The 17731-nt window shown below is 42.1% G+C and overlaps 1 protein-coding gene and 1 long non-coding RNA gene across 2 annotated transcripts in view; both read right to left on the bottom strand.

The window, feature by feature from the left end:
- Window positions 1–17731, bottom strand: part of LOC128223240 (uncharacterized) — a 40663-nt gene that overhangs the window by 20809 nt on the left and 2123 nt on the right. The window lies entirely within an intron of this gene.
- LOC128224851 (uncharacterized) lies at window positions 12636–14640 on the bottom strand. Its single transcript, XR_008259556.1, has 3 exons — window positions 14302–14640; window positions 13543–13959; window positions 12636–13303 (listed from the first exon to the last, which is right to left on the bottom strand). It is a non-coding gene; the product is annotated as an uncharacterized LOC128224851 (long non-coding RNA).

Below are 17731 nucleotides of genomic sequence, written 5' to 3'. Positions count from 1 at the left end.
GCCTGTACGGGGTCCGTATATTCATCCCGTACACGTTGCATGTACGGGGTCCGTACATCCATCCCGTACACGTTGCGTGTACAAGCTCAGTATATTCATTCCGTACACGTTGCGTGTACGGGGTCCGTATATTCATTCCGTACACGTTGCATGTACAGGGTCCGTATATTCATCCCGTACACGTTGCATGTACCGGGTCCGTATATCCATCCTGAACATGCGGGTGTACGGGCTCCGTACATCCATACATATATTTTTGGCAAAAAAATGCTATGCTAAAAATATGTGTCCTTCAAAAACACGTGAAAGAAATAAAAAATATTTTTTATATATACAATGATAACTCCGTATATCCACGGGTACGGGGATGGATATACGGAAGTCCGTACACGTGGTGTTCCGTATACGTATTCGTGTACGGGTCCGAACACGCCCGTGTATTCAAGATGTACGGGACCGTTCTTTCCCGTATATTCAACCATTTTCCGCAGTGAAAAGCCTAAAGTGATTTAGAATTTTAGTATTTTTGAGGCTGTTACTCTAAAACTAGAAGTGTTGGTATAATTAAGGCTCAACCCTAAATTTAGTCGAGTGTATCCAAATGTAACATAATTATTATCTCATAGATTTATTCAAGCATCAACATAGTAACAGACTCTAAAACAATAAAAGTTCAACAAAAGGCACAACTGCACCACGGAAGGGTCGATAGATCATTTTCTTTGCACCACCGATGCGTGGTGGAGCTTTAGTAGGCGTGATAAAGCAGCGCCGAGGAAGGAACACTGGATGCACGAGGGTCAAATGTCAGCCATGTTTTTTGAATCAGTCACGTGCCAAATGTATGTAAAAGCAATACTAGATCCAATTGTACATATCTTATGTGGACAGTCGACGTACGCTTTTATGGCCATTTATTCACCATTCTGTGAGACAATGGTATCATTCAGCATGTTCAATCACGCTAACTTATAAAAAATGTTTGTAAATATAGTGATCGCGATATTGTGTATTTGACATGTCCCCGAAAATCACGCGGGGTGAGCTCTCGGACTAAATACCAAAATACACCATGAACGATATGTTGGTTTACGAGATTATAGTCAGATTGCAGATAACCGTCCCAACGGACGTAATTATGATTGTAGCAACGTTAAATGTTCCACCAGCGCTAAATGTAACACTTTCCGTTATATGTCGCAAGACTGTCGCTTTATGTCGCAATAAATGCTTAAGGTCTCAAAATCGACTTAGGTTATATGTCGAATCTGTAATGCAACCAGTCACTTGTAACCACGGCACCTCAGGTTCGGGGAAGAGCGGGAACTTTGGTTTTCGGTCAAGCTAATCCCGGGTAAAATCCCCGCCCTGTGGGAACAGACTGCTGGAAAAATCCCCGCCAAATGCCCCCGCACCCCGGGATACCTAAGTAAGGCCCAGTCCTCGGTATTTTCGGAGCAAAACAAAACCGCCGTGGTTACAATTGACTGGAGCATAACGTTAAATGACGCAAAAAAGTGTACTGCAGCTGTATGTCGCCACATCAAAGCTAAATGTTGCAAATCCTTTATAAACACTCTTGTGTGGTATGACTGATCTATTTACAGCTCCCGAAGTATCCTGGAACAGTGAGCCAGGGTTAACCGGGATGAACCGGGTACGAACGGTTTGAGAGATGGAGGATGTTTGTTCAAGTAGAAATGGAGTATATCTTACAGAGAAGTGATTTACATTAAATATTTTACGAGTGAAAAGAACAAGTGTTAATGTGAAAATTATATCACTTTAAGGTTATGTATATTCCATAGTTACGAAAAGCAAACACATTTATTTTTTATTTCATGGAAACAACAACAACATCGGTGATGCTGGAACGTTTCAAAGTCATCTTTTTTAATCTTGTTTTGCACATTAAATGACACAGTCTAGTAGACTTCGTTCGAAAAAATTGAATACCCACAATGCTTTGTTACGTTCACAACTCAACTTAACTCAAGTTTTATTGTAAATAAAGGCCACTGGCCAAGAATACAGCATAATCAATGTTTACAACTATGAAATAATAGTGCCACCCTTCTTTTTTGAGTGTTTTATCTATATTCAATCGAAGTCATTCTTTGTGAAACGTATGCTATCTGTTTACTGAATAGTGCACGACTCATAGGTATGCATTAGATGATAAAATGAAATTGACATCTCTGACCACCCGACCAATTTAAAAGATTGTTCGTCGTTATACTCTTATATTGAGGACACTGAAAAAACAAAAAAATATCATGCCGATTTCAGATTTTCTTTTCTGCATTTTTGCTGCTCCCTGAGAATGGAGTAAGATAAAAAAAAATGACAAAGTAATATCATCAAAATATTCGATACCAAGTTGAAGATCTTATTTCAACCAAGAAGATAAATAAACATAGTTTAACTAAAAATGGGGGATATACAACCACTGTTCATTCACTACAGCAGACCAGGGACCAGGCGTTACACGTATTTCAAATCTGCAACGGTTTAAGAGAGGATTTTGACTCTGAGCTTCAAGATGGCGGCGAGACGTTGAAAAAATAGGATTTTGGGAACCTGTTTTTGCCTGTTTAGTAGCAAAAATTATGAAAATCATTCGGCTCTGCAATCTCCGTGTTTGTTTTTATTTCAAGTTCTTAACTTAACGGAATAAATTTCCTGAGGCTTTCATTGCTGTATAACACCTTTCATGGTCAATTTGTTTTAGTTTAACCACCTAAATGGGTGCCGATAACAGTATAAGAACGTTTGGGCATCTAAGCTGCATGAAATTTAATAGACAATTATACATAATAGCAAACTATATTGTTTTATAATAGTATGCCCTTAAAGTTTCAAAATCTCGCTTTCCAAATTCGTAATTGTCAAACTGGTCGAAGATTTTCCTTTAATAACTTTATTACCGTTAGCTAATAGTTTTGAAATAAAAAAAAGAGATTGTAGAGCGAATGCGCCTCATGATGTTAATGAATTTGCACACTAACGAAATGGCAAATACCGTTCTTACGGTCGCCGTTCGGGCTCCGGGTGAACCGGGCCGGACTCGCAGGACACGTCAAGCTCGTTGTATAGACAAGAGACACCGCGGCCTACCTTCGCTTCTCGGGACCTGAGAAGGCTTCTCGCCGATCGCCACTGGTCTGCCGACGAGGCTACTGCCGCCTGGGCGTGCTCGCTCTCGCGCTTGCTCGGGGCTTTGACGGCCGCAAGTGCTGACGGTACCAAGAGCTTGGCGGAGTGGGTGCCAAGACCGGGGAGCTTTGTAACGCCGGGCTTCTGAAGTGCTGAAGCAGTTTCCGAAGAGACGGACCACCGGGCTCCGCTCAACGTCCGCGTGCTCGCCACCTGCCTGACTTGCTTCCCACACCCTCTCACATACATAGGAATGACATGTGGTTTGTGGTTCTGGCCAGGCAAATGTACCACCCGAATGTGGGTCGGTCACATCGACTTTAACTTTTTTTCTACACTTTTGCGCGCTGGCCGGGCTCTCGACGAGCCTGCCTGCCTGCCTAGTACTATCGCGTCGTCCCCTAGCCCGGGAGGCCTCTGCTCGGCCGAGATACCTTCCCGGGCTCACACCGGGCCTCTGCCTGCGTGCCTGCCTGCCTAGTACTACCGCGTCGTCCCCTAGCCCGGGAGGCCTCTGCTCGGTCGAGATACCTTCACGGGCTCACAACGGGCTTATGCCTGCCTGCCTGCCTAGTACTATCGCGTCGCACCCTAGCACGGGAGGCCTCCGCTCGGCCGAGATACCTTCCCGGGCTCACACCGGGCCTCTGTCTGCCTGCCCGCCTGCCTGCCTAGTACTATCGCGCCGTCCAATAGCCCGGGAGGCCTCTGCTCTACAGCACGGGGACCCGGCCAAGACCAGGCGCTTTCCGACGGTACCACAGCTCGCAGGCAGGCGGCCACCGCGAGAAGCCCGGCCGCCGAGCCTGCCTGCTTGCCTGCCTGCCTGCCTCGAGGCGAAGCCCGGCCGACGCTCGGCTACGTGTCCGTGCTCGCCTCCCGCGAGCTTCCAGACGTCGTCCCCACATATGTATGGAATGACAACTTGGTTGTGGGTCGGCCACTGACTTTAACTTTTTTTTCTACACTTTTGCGCGCTGGTCGGGGTCCCGGCGAGCCTGCCTGTCTGCCTGCTTAGTACTACCGCGTCGTCCCCTAGCCCGGGAGGCCTCTGCTCGGTCGAGATACCTTCACGGGCTCACACCGGGCCAATGCCTGCCTGCCTGCCTGGTACTATCGCGTCTTCCCCTAGCCCGGGAGGCCTCCGCTCGGCCGAGATACCTTCCCGGGCTCACACCGGGCCTCTGCCTGCGTTCCTGCCTGCCTGCAGGACACCTCTGCTCGGCGGCGAATCGCCGCGTCGACAGCACTGGACCCGGCCAAGACAAGTAGCTTTCCAGCGGTACCTGGAACGTCGAGATCGGCCAAGACGTCCCGGAGATACACGCGGACGAAGACCGGGCATTCGCCAAGCCAGGCGCGCGCGCCTCTCGGCGAGCCTGCCTGCCTGCCTGCCTGCCTGCCGCGAGGCGAGCTAGTCCCCGGCCTGACCAGCGCTAGTACCTTTGGGCCGCCGTGTCTCCGAGCTCGCGAGGCAGGCGAGGCAGGCAGGCAGGCGAGAGAGCAGGCGAGCTAGCGGCCGGGCGGCGGACCCGGCCCGGGGTAGGTTGTACGTGGTCTGCGAGGCGAACGAAGCCCGGGAGGCCGCCGTTCTCGACGTTAGACTCGAGATACGGGCAGTCAAAGTTTCGCGCGGGCAGCGCCTCGCGAGGCAGGCAAAAGCCCGGGGATTTTACGGTGTTTTCGCCTCGGCGATGAGGCGAGCCCGGGGAGATATTTGAACGCTCGCCATTCGCCAACGATAAGGATTCGCACGCTAACGAAATGGACACTCACATAAGCGATACACGCTCTCGTAAAAAAAATATGGATTCGCACACTAACGAAATGGACTCTCACATAAGCCATACACGCTCTCGTATTAATGATAAGGATTCGCACACTAACGATATTGACTCTCACATAAGCGATACGCACTCTCGTATTAACGATAAGGATTCGCACACTAACGAAATGGACTATAGTAATATTAGTTCACCAGAATTTACTTATTCCGTGACAGTTACTATTTTTATTCCAGCACTAATAACTTTCTACATATGTGCTAGCTTACAAATAAGTCACAAAGGTTATAATTGTACACCAATTACAATATGTGGCTATCCATATAATGTTTTGACTTTTGGTATGCACATTTGAACAGACATATGCTGTGAAATTTAATTATAAGTTGTTACATATACAACTGTATTAAGTTTTACTTACATCTCATTATTTATTATGCATGCATTACATAAAATATACATCACTCTTTGAGCATTATAGATTTTTATTTTGGGCCGGTGGCCTTATGCATACAAATAAATAACTACTGTATTGTATTTACCGTTTTTTCACCGCTTTTAACTTTATTATTACACATTTGCTTGTACATTTTATCAACTGATAGTGTACAGTTTTATTACCAATGACATCACGTAGCTTTTCACAAAAAAAAAAAAAACAATGGTTTACGTTATATATTTTAACATATAGACAGTACAAAGTGCACATTTATGAAATAAATATTTTCCAATAATGTTTTCACATTTCTGACGCGTGTCTGGTGTTGAACCTATGTTGACTAATATTTAACTTACATTTATGTCGAAAATAGCGTAAAATAAAAATACAAATATTTGAGGTTTGGTAAAAAAATCGTTCTTTACTTCTTGTTTGCGGCTGTCTTTCCTTTTTAGTCCATTTCGGTGTAAAAATGTGTATTTTTCACTACTTCAGGGGCCATGACTTAAAATAGAATGAGTCGGATGAACTAGGCATAACACACGATTAAAATGTGGATTTTTTTTTACTATTTCAGTCTTTTATTGCCACATGCAACACTTATATCATGTTTTGACTTTACAATTGTCAAAAGCTCATAACAAAAAACCAAATGAATTATTATTTTCCGCCTATAAAGGAGTGCGAAATTAATCGTTGATGTTGCTACATATATCGGCAGTACACTTTTTTGCGACATTTGGCGTTACAGATGCGACATATAACGTCAGTCGGTTTTGTGACACTAAGGGTTGGTTGCGACATTGAGAGTCAGCCTTGCGACATATAACGTCAAGTGTGACATTTAGCGTTGTATGCGACATTGATAGTCAGCCTTGCGACATTTAGCGTTGGTGCGACATTAAGCGTTGGTGCGACATTGAGAGTCAGTCTTGCGACATATAACGTCAAGTGCAACATTTAGCGTTGGTGCGACATTAAGCGTTGGTGCGACATATAACGTCAAGTGCGATATTAAGTGTTGGTGCGACATTGAGAGTCAGCCTTGCGACATATAACGTCAAGTGCGACATTAAGCGTTATTTGCGAAAGTGAGATTCAGCCTTGCGACATATAACGTCAAGTGCGATATTTAGCGTTGGTGCGACATTGAGAGTCAGCCTTGTGACATATTAAGTCAAGTGCGACATTTAGCGTTGGTGCGACATTGAGAGTCAGCCTTGTGACATATTACGTCAAGTGCGACATTAAGCGTTGGTGCGACATTGAGAGTCAGCCTTGCGACATATAACGTCAAGTGCGACATTTAGCGTTGGTGCGACATTGAGAGTCAGCCTTGCGACATATGACGTCAAGTGCGACATTAAGCGTTGGTGCGACATTGAGAGTCAGCCTTGTGACATATAACGTCAAGTGCGACATTAAGCGTTGGTGCGACATTGAGAGTAAGCCTTGTGAACTATAACGTCAAGTGCGACATTTAGCGTTGGTGCAACATTGAGGGTCAGCATTGCGACATATAACGTCAAATGCGACATTTAGCGTTGGTGCGACATTGAGAGTCAGCCTTGCGACATATAACGTCAAGTGCGACATTTAGCGTTGGTGCGACATTGAGAGTCAGCCTTTCGACATATGACGTCAAGTGCGACATTAAGCGCTGGTGCGACATTGAGAGTCAGCCTTGCGACATATAACGTCAAGTGCGACAATTAGCGATGGTTGCGACATTGAGAGTCAGCCTTGTGACATATAACGTCAAGTGCGACATTAAGCGTCGGTTGCGACATTGAGAGTCAGCCTTTCGACATATGACGTCAAGTGCGACATTAAGCGCTGGTGCGACATTGAGAGTCAGCCTTGCGACATATAACGTCAAGTTCAACATTTAGCGTTGGTTGCGCCATTGAGAGTCAGCCTTGCGACATATAACGTCAAGTGCGACAATTAGCGATGGTTGCGACATTGAGAGTCAGCCTTGCGACATATAACGTCAAGAATGACATTAAGCGTTGGTTGCGACATTGAGAGTCAGCCTTGCGACATTTAGCGTTGGTGCGACATTAAGCGTTGGTGCGACATTGAGAGTAAGCCTTGCGACATATAAAGTCAAGTGCGACATTTAGCGTTGGTGCGACATTAAGCGTTGGTGCGTCATATAACGTCAAGTGCGATATTAAGTGTTGGTGCGACATTGAGAGTCAGCCTTGCGACATATAACGTCCAGTGCGACATTAAGCGTTATTTGCGAAAATGAGCTTCAGCCTTGCGACATATAACGTCAAGTGCGACATTTAGCGTTGGTGCGACATTGAGAGTCAGCCTTGTGACATATTACGTCAAGTGCGACATTTAGCGTTGGTGCGACATTGAGAGTAAGCCTTGTGACATATTACGTCAAGTGGGACATTAAGCGTTGGTGCGACATTGAGAGTCAGCCTTGCGACATATAACGTCAAGTGCGACATTTAGCGTTGGTGCGACATTGAGAGTCAGCCTTGCGACATATGACGTCAAGTGCGACATTAAGCGTTGGTGCGACATTGAGAGTCAGCCTTGTGACATATAACGTCAAGTGCGACATTTAGCGTTGGTGCGACATTGAGAGTCAGCCTTGTGACATATTACGTCAAGTGCGACATTAAGCGTTGGTGCGACATTGAGAGTCAGCCTTGCGACATATAACGTCAAGTGCGACATTAAGCGTTGGTGCGACATTGAGAGTCAGTCTTGCGACTTATAACGTCAAGTGCGACATTTAGCGTTGGTGCGACATTAAGCGTTGGTGCGTCATATAACGTCAAGTGCGATATTAAGTGTTGGTGCGACATTGAGAGTCAGCCTTGCGACATATAACGTCCAGTGCGACATTAAGCGTTATTTGCGAAAATGAGCTCTAGCCTTGCGACATATAACGTCAAGTGCGACATTGAGCGTTGGTGCGACATTGAGAGTCAGCCTTGTGACATATTACTTTAAGTGCGACATTTAGCGTTGGTGCGACATTGAGAGTCAGCCTTGTGACATATAACGTCAAATGCGACATTTAGCGTTGGAGCGACATTGAGAGTCAGCCTTGTGACATATTACGTCAAGTGCGACATTAAGCGTTGGTGCGACATTGAGAGTCAGCCTTGCGACATATAACGTCAAGTGCGACATTTAGCGTTGGTGCGACATTGAGAGTCAGCCTTGCGACATATGACGTCAAGTGCGACATTAAGCGTTGGTGCGATATTGAGAGTCAGCCTTGTGACATATAACGTCAAGTGCGACATTAAGCGTTGGTGCGACATTGAGAGTCAGCCTTGTGAACTATAACGTCAAGTGCGACATTTAGCGTTGGTTGCGACATTGAGATTCAGCCTTGCGACATATAACGTCAAGTGCGACAATTAGCGATGGTTGCGTCATTGAGAGTCAGCCTTGCGACATATAACGTCAAATGCAACATTTAGCGTTGGTTGCGACATTGAGAGTCAGCCTTGCGACATATAACGTCAAGTGCGACAATTAGCGATGGTTGCGACATTGAGAGTCAGCCTTGCGACATATCACGTCAAGTGTGACATTAAGCGTCGGTTGCGACATTGAGAGTCAGCCTTGCGACATATAACGTCATTGCGAAATAAAGCGTTGGTGCGACATTGAGAGTCAGCCTTGCGACATATAACGTCAAGTGCAACATTTAGCGTTGGTTGCGACATTGAGAGTCAGCCTTGCGACATATAACGTCAAGTGCGACAATTAGCGATGGTTGCGACATTGAGAGTCAGCCTTGCGACATATAACGTCAAGTGTGACATTAAGCGTCGGTTGCGACATTGAGAGTCAGCCTTGCGACATATAACGTCATTGCGAAATAAAGCGTTGGTGCGACATTGAGAGTCAGCCTTGCGACATATAACGTCAAGAGCGACATTTAGTGTTGGTTGCGACATTGAGAGTCAGCCTTGCGACATATAACGTCATTGCGAAATAAAGCGTTGGTGCGACATTGAGAGTCAGCCTTGCGACATATAACGTCAAGAGCGACATTTAGTGTTGGTTGCGACATTGAGAGTCAGCCTTGCGACATATAACGTCAAGAGCGACATTTAGCGTTGGTGCGACATTGAGAGTCAGCCTTGCGACATATAACGTCAAGAGCGACATTTAGCGTTGGTGCGACATTGAGAGTCAGCCTTGCGACATATAACGTCAAGAGCAACATTTAGCGTTGATGCGACATTTAACGTTGCTACAATGTTAAAATATGCAATATGTTTGGCACAATACCTTTATTGCTTTGTTAAGAGAATTAATTACTTATCATGTTTTGCCTTTTGGGGGCAGGTAACTGTACATTTCTCGGATCGTGCAAACAAACCATGTTTAAGTCTAGTGGATAATGTATTTGTAATCATAACATTTATGAATCTGATTATAAAATCTAATGGAACGAATTATTGGACCACTGCCCTGCATATTTGTTCTGTTAAAGTGGTAGTCTTATATTATTTTTTTTACTTATAAACAAATATCACAATAATAGATATTGAGTGATAAATCTTTAACTACTTACTAAATTATGCATTTATGGAAACTATCAAATACCAATAACAAGATTATAACCTGTATTTAATAGCTTGAAACGTACACATATCAAATGATTGGTGAGTCCTAAAATAAATACAGTGATCCACGATCGTCTCATACGGAAGAAACATCGTGTCTAATGCGTCTTTCTTTACAAAAAAAACACGGTATCATAAGAACCATATTTTTTTTGGCTGTCCGGTAAGCGCAGTGGTTAGCGCACTCGCTTCTCACCAAGGCAACCCGGTCGCGTTCGATTCCCGGCCTGGGCGCATGTGAGTTTGGATAGTGGTTTCCAAGCTGGACAAGTGGGTTTTCTCCGGATATTTCGGTTTCCCCCACAACGCAAGCCATACTCTCGCGCAACATCGCGCCATCGAGAGTGATTGATATAAGTTTCAATAGCTTGTTTCACAATCGTTATAAAATTAAATAAGTTCATACTAACTAATCGTTATGCACTCCGTCACCTGCATCTCTCAGATTGTAAGTGCATTTCACCAATAGTTTGCAATATTTACAGACCAATCGTCTCAACAACATATTTTGTAACGATATGATGCACTACCAATTTCACCACTGCTAACTAAGCGCCTTTCTAGTCACTTTAAAGAATATAAGGTACATTCCATTTGAACTCAATAACAATGGCTTAAGCGAAAAACTGCTTTCTCCATTACATTCGCGCATACTCGTATTCGTTCCACATTGACGGAACTTTCATTACCGAAATAAATTTCTGTTAGTTGCGAATGTAAACCACATCAACTGACATTATACGGTTACTATTGTTCCTAAGGACATTTCCTGCGAAAAAAACAAGCCAACATTTCATATACTTAAAACCACTGGTTTTACTGAATAATGGTCATTAGATTTCTACTTCCGTCACCACACACTCACTTCGGACAGATGTGGACATACCTAATGACTGGGAGATTCCCCCATATAACAATGTGATACAGTTTTGAGAGAGCTGTTCTATATTTATGATTCTAAGCATTGAGTTAATAACAAATTCAAAGTTTTTCTTAAACATACAATAATATATTTTGGTTTGGTATGATGTAGTTTCAGGCTACATTTGTAAATATTGGTTTTTGCATTAATGAATAAAAATGACAACGCTGAAACGCATCATTGATAAGTAAATACACGAGGACTTCCGTTAAGAAACCAGTAATCCTATAACTTATTTTATCCCTAACACAATTTATATAATTGCGTGTTGCGTAGCAATAAAACTGTCAAATAGTATTATTGTTTTCGTCTAATAACGGTTAATTAAATACTACTCGCGTATCAAACCCGTGGGTACCCATCCAGCTGAAATGATTAGATTTACTCCTGAATCGGACAATAAGATTTCCGTCCCCGGAATCATTCATGACACGTATTATTCTCATATTGATACTGATTGATTTATTTTCACCCCCAAAAAATCAGAGAACATCAGCTTGAACATTCTAAAATAGTCTATTTCACAAAAAATATATGAAGCTTGCAATGGCTGAAGACAGTGAGTGAGATGATTAACATCCGCAGCAGCAACAATAGCATTGACACTAAATTAATAACAACAACACTAACAACAAAAACAACAACAACAACAACGAAATAAACATGCAGCTAGTCAGCGTCTTACAAGTGCCAGAAAGAACATCACCACAATCACCATCGCTATCAGCATTATGTAATTGACCTTACGACAGGATTTGATTGACAGGTCCTATCAGCCAATCAGAATGTAGGACTGATAAGCCGTGTTGCTATCCGCCATTTTGTCCGTCAAACTGACCAGAGTCCGTCATATACATGCGCTGGCAATTCCTCGCCTTTTTAAGTATTATGGTAAAAAGGTGTTGTCATGGCACATGTAATTCGGATACAAGGTAGCCAGGTAGACTAAAGAGGGCTTCCAATTCGTTCCGTATTCGAAACCAGCGAGTTATTTAGAAAAATGCAAGTGCTGAATCAGACTCTGTGGAAGACCTCATCAACAGCTGAACTTGGAAATTTTGAAAGATCGTTCAAAGGCGAAACATCTATACGTCTGTACAAAAGTATTTTTTTGAACAAAACTACTTATTTCAATTCACTCAAAATTTATTTAATACTGAAATTGTCCGTGCATGACCTAAATAAGTGTTACTATTTTTAAACTATAAACATCGTGCATTTATGCTTTGGCTTGTGTTGTGAAATCGGCATTAATGGCCATTTAATATCAGGTTCAACATGGACACGATTGATTTCATTCAAGATAGAGGTATTTTTGTTGATACCGTTATGTAGTTTTTATAAACTGCTTTGCTTTCAAAGTAAATCAGGAAATATCGTACAACTAAATTTTTGTCCGAACCATCGCATGCTTCCGAATCTCATCTGCTCGTATGGTTCCTATGTAAACAATGGCTTTTGTAGCTGTCATTCCGACACATTTCATAGATTTCTTATTTTCATATCAGCACTTTGTCGACGGGAAATCCAATCAAGAAAACCCTGACCCTCAAGCAGCTACTGTATTTGACCAGCTCACACCAGCTAGGCCTCCTCCAAAACTCAGATAAATGTTTGAGCCACCAAAACAAAACGAGAACAGATCGGTCTGAATCGTTAAGGTATTATTTTCTGTATAAAACAATTTATTTCATTGTACATTTAAATCAATTATTATGTTCATAAGAACTTGATTCTGCCAAACATGTGCTGTAAAGACTTAGACTTATTATGAATAAAGAACAAGTCAAACATGTACATATTTTCATTGTTATTCTTATATTTTGGGCCATTTACGTAAATCTACAATATTTAATGATAGTTCATCCAATGTTCAGAGTCCGGATCACATGCACACTCATTAACAGTATTCTTAAAGTTGCACTCTCACAGAATTCTAGTTTGACACTTTTTGTCTCAGAATCGGCTTATTTTGGCATTCTTTAAATTAAGACCTAATATATAAATCACAAAGCAAACTTCTCCGAGCCAAAATATGATATATGCAATCGAATCCTGTGTAAGTTGTCAAAGTGATCAATCTGTGAAAGTGCAGCTTAAACAGTGAAAAATAACTTCTGCTAATGCTATATATTTTAAAATATATTTGCCATTGCAATAAAGAGATATTCACCTACAATATCATACATAAACACCAAAGAAATATCAAAGTTTAAGTAATGATTGCAAAACAACAATGTATTTAATAAATCTGATATTAAATATGCAACAACTGGTGTTATATTCCAGAACTGAAGCTAACATCATAGAGGTACATCCTTCCAAGAATCCATCAAAACAACATGCTGAACAACTTCAAGAACTCTCTTCAAAAGACCACACTTTCCTGAAATAAAAGATGCCAATATTAAAATAAATCAGTTACATGTATTGTTAAATATTTTAATACTAGCTGTAAATGCTACTGCCTTTGATGTTTGCTTTCTACATGTATATCATAATGAAATATTGACAAGATAATAGCTAATGTTTTGTGGTTGTTGTTTTTCTCTGGACAAATAGTCCATTACTTTTGTACAGCAAAGTAAAACTAAATGTAATAAAAAGCTTTAAAATAGGTCCTACCGATTATTTGTAAAACTTGTCATCACTGGTTTTCTCTTGCGGTTGACATTGCCTGGACTGGCAAATATCGTGTGTGTGTGTGGTGGGGGCGGTTTCCGGTCTTATGCTAGGTCCCCTGTGGCGGTAGGCTTGTTGAAGACAATAATAAGGGGACTTCCTTATCTCCATCAATCAGAATACTTTAATGGTGTCAACGGTAAATAGCAGGAGACCCTCCACCAGCCTTAACCGGTAAATGGGGGGGGGGAGGGTAGTGTGTGTGGGTTAGAACCAGCTGCCCGGTCAGCTTAGTTGGTTAGAGTGCCGGGCTAGTGTTCTGGTGGTTGTGAGTTCGAGCCCCACACTGGGGGCACACCGGGGGCACTTTTCCTCCCAGGTCTACTTTTACAGCCAGTGTGTGAACATGTTCCACAATTTCTGTAAGAACAAAAATCAAAGCATGTGAATGTTTGAGCAATGCAAAAGTTAAAGATTGGTATCACCCACGATTGTCACTTGTCAACTATTACATTATTATTCATAAGGGAGAGTGTTCAATCGCTTAGAACTGAAACTTTTTATGCATAACCCCAATAAACCATTTCTGCTCATACTATAGAATACAAGGTTATACTGTATAGCTGGCATGTAACTGGTATTTAATGTCACTTCCGGGTTCCCCATTCGGGCCGTTTATGATTTACTCATATTGTGCGATGATTTAATCTTTGTTTCGACAATACTGTAAGAAGGACCGGTGTTATTAAAAGTTAAACTTACCCTTGTTTGCATTTACAGTATGCGTCACACACACGCTTTTCCTTTGTATCGATGTCAATATTGACAACATGGCGGCTATCCGATTTTCTCTGACTTGGATAGATTTCACCCCGTAAATGTTAGATATCGTCATTTTCTAAAGATATATCGAGCCTTCCGATGTAGCAGCCAGTTACAAATTCCTTTGACTTCTATTTTTTTCGCATTGTAATGTCACATTTATGATAATTTGTCAGGAATATCGGAAAGCGAAACGACGCGAGACGCCATTACTTCCTCGTTTGTTTGACGGACATAGACAGAGTTCGCTCCCTTGATATCAGGGGGCGTGGCTTAGAAGCCGCTGTCGTAAGGTCAATTGCTAATGGTTTGTAAAGTTTCACAACAACGACATAGAAGCTCGATCAATAATTGTTGAAAAGTCTTCCTAGCAACCTTCTGACGTTTTAGAGGATTGAATAATCATCGTTTAATTTCAAAACAAATACCATTCTATGGTGAACAATCAGAGCCAAGGCGGCGACAAAACTGAGTCAATCCATACGGAATTCAGAGTGGTTTGCCGCAGGTTATGCAAATGGCATAATTTGTTAGAAAAACACACTGCAAACACATAAGAACAAAAGGCTTCAATTGCTTCGTGCAGTATTTGTTTACGCAAACATCGATATACAAGCACGACTATCCTTGAGATAAAGAAGCACTAACTATAAGGACATATGTCGATAAAGTAATTCAGTCATACGATAATACAATAACAACTACATTTTGCTGGCAGGTTGATGTTGTAAACCGATGTGTAACCGTTGTCAGGTCGTGCTGTTAAATAACGGCGAACTGATATTAAAACTAGTGTTATGGCATTATCTCTTGTCAGGCCGTCCTTCTAAATCAAAACGCACTGATATTGAAACGATTGTTATGGCAATATACATTGTCAGGCCATGCTGCTAAATCAAGGCGAATTGATATTAAAACGAGTGTCATGGCAGAATCCGTTGTCAGGTCGTGCAACTAAATCAAGGTGAACTAATATTGAAACGAGTGTTATGGCAATATTTGTTGTCAGGCCGTGCTGCTAAATCAAGGTGAACTGATATTAAAACGAGTGTTATGGCAATATTCGTTGTCAGGCTGTGCTGCTAAATCAAGGCGAACTGATATTAAGACGAGTGTTATGGCAATATTTGTTGTCAGGCCGTGCTGCTAAATCAAGGCGAACTGATATTAAGACGAGTGTTATGGCAATATCCGTTGTCAGGCCGTGCAACTAAATCAAGGCGAACTGATATTAAAACGAGTGTTATGGCAATATCCGTTGTCAGGCCGTGCTGCTAAATCAAGGCGAACTGATATTAAAACGAGTGTTATGGCAATATCCGTTGTCAGGCCGTGCTGCTAAATCAAGGCGAACTGATATTAAAACGAGTGTTATGGCAATATTCGTTGTCTGGCCGTGCTGCTAAATCAAGGTGAACTGATATTAAAACGAGTGTTATGGCAATATCCGTTGTCTGGCCGTGCTGCTAAATCAAGGCGAACTGATATTAAAACGAGTGTTATGGCAATATTCGTTAACTGGCCGTGCTGCTAAATCAAGACGAACTGATATTAAAACGAGTGTTATGGCAATATTCGTTGTCTGGCCGTGCTTCTAAATCAAGTCGAACTGATATTAAAACGTGTGTTATGGCAATATCCGTTGTCAGGCCGTGTTGCTAAATCAAGTCGAACTGATATTAAAACGAGTGTTATGGCAGTATACATTGTCAGGCCGTGCTGTTAATCAAGGCGAACTGATATTAAAACGAGTGTTATGTCAATATCCGTTGTCAGGCCGTGCTGCTAAATCAAGGCGAACTGATATTAAAACGAGTGTTATGGCAATATCCGTTGTCAGGCGTGCTGCTAAATCAAGGCGAACTGATATTAAAACGTGTGTTATGGCAATATCCGTTGTCAGGCCGTGCTGCTATATCAAGTCGAACTGATATTCAAACGAGTGTTATGTCAATATCCGTTGTCAGGCCGTGCAGCTAAATCAAGGCGAACTGATATTGAAACGAGTGTTATGTCAATATCCGTTGTCAGGCCGTGCTGCTAAATCAAGGCGAACTGATATTAAAACGAGTGTTATGTCAATATCCGTTGTCAGGCCGTGCTGCTAAATCAAGTCGAACTGATATTAAAACGAGTGTTATGACAATATCCGTTGTCAGGCCGTGCTGCTAAATCATGTCGAACTGATATTAAAACGAGTGTTATGGCAATATTTGTTGTCAGGCCGTGCTGCTGAATCAAGTCGAACTGATATTGAAACGAGTGTTATGGCAATATCCGTTGTCAGGTCGTGATGCTAAATCAAGGCGAACTGATATTAAAACGAGTGTTATGGCAATATCCGTTGTCATGCCGTGCTGGTAAATCAAGGTGAACTGATATTTAAACGAGTGTTTATGGCAATATCCGTTGTCAGGCCGTGCTGCTAAATCAAGACGAACTGATATTAAAACGAGTGTTATGGCAATATCCGTTGTCAGGCCGTGCTGCTAAATCAAGGCGAACTGATATTAAAACGAGTGTTTATGGCAATATCCGTTGTCAGGCCATGCTGCTAAATCAAGGCGAACTGATATTAAAACGAGTGTTTATGGCAATATCCAAAACGAGTGTTTATGGCAATATCCGTTGTCAGGCTGTGCTGCTAAATCAAGGCGAACTGATATTAAAACGAGTGTTATGGCAATATCCGTTGTCAGGCCGTGCTGCTAAATCAAGGCGAACTGATATTAAAATGAGTGTTATGGCAATATTTGCTGTCAGGTCGTGCTACTAAATCAAGTCGAACTGATATTAAAACGAGTGTTTATGGCAATATTTGTTGTCAGGTCGTGCTGCTAAATCAAGGCGAACTGATATTAAATTGAGTGTTATGGCAATATATGTTGTCAATTCGTGATGCTAAATCAAGGCGAACTGATATTAAAATGAGTGTTATGGCAATATATGTTGTCAATTCGTGATGCTAAATCAAGGCGAACTGATATTAAAATGAGTGTTATGGCAATATATGTTGTCAGGCCGTGCTGCTATATCAAGGCGAACTGATATTAAGACGAATGTTTATGGCAATATTTGTTGTCAGGTCGTGCTGCTAAATCAAGGCGAACTGATATTAAAACGAGTGTTATGGCAATATCCGTTGTCAGGTCGTGCTGCTAAATCAATGTGAACTGTTATTAAAACGAGCGTTATGGCAATATCCGTTGTCAGGTCGTGCTACTAAATCAAGGTGAAATGATATTAAAACGAGTGTTACGGCAATATTCGTTGTCAGGCCGTGTTGCTAAATCAAGGCAAACTGTTATTAAAACGAGTGTTATGGCAAAAACCGTTGTCAGGCCGTGCTGCTAAATCAAGGCGAACTGAT

This window comes from Mya arenaria, chromosome 17 (assembly GCF_026914265.1).
Source record: "Mya arenaria isolate MELC-2E11 chromosome 17, ASM2691426v1".
Classification (NCBI taxonomy): Eukaryota; Metazoa; Mollusca; class Bivalvia; order Myida; family Myidae; genus Mya; species Mya arenaria.
Note: the sequence above shows the minus strand (reverse complement) of the source record. Positions and strands in the feature narration are given on the sequence as shown.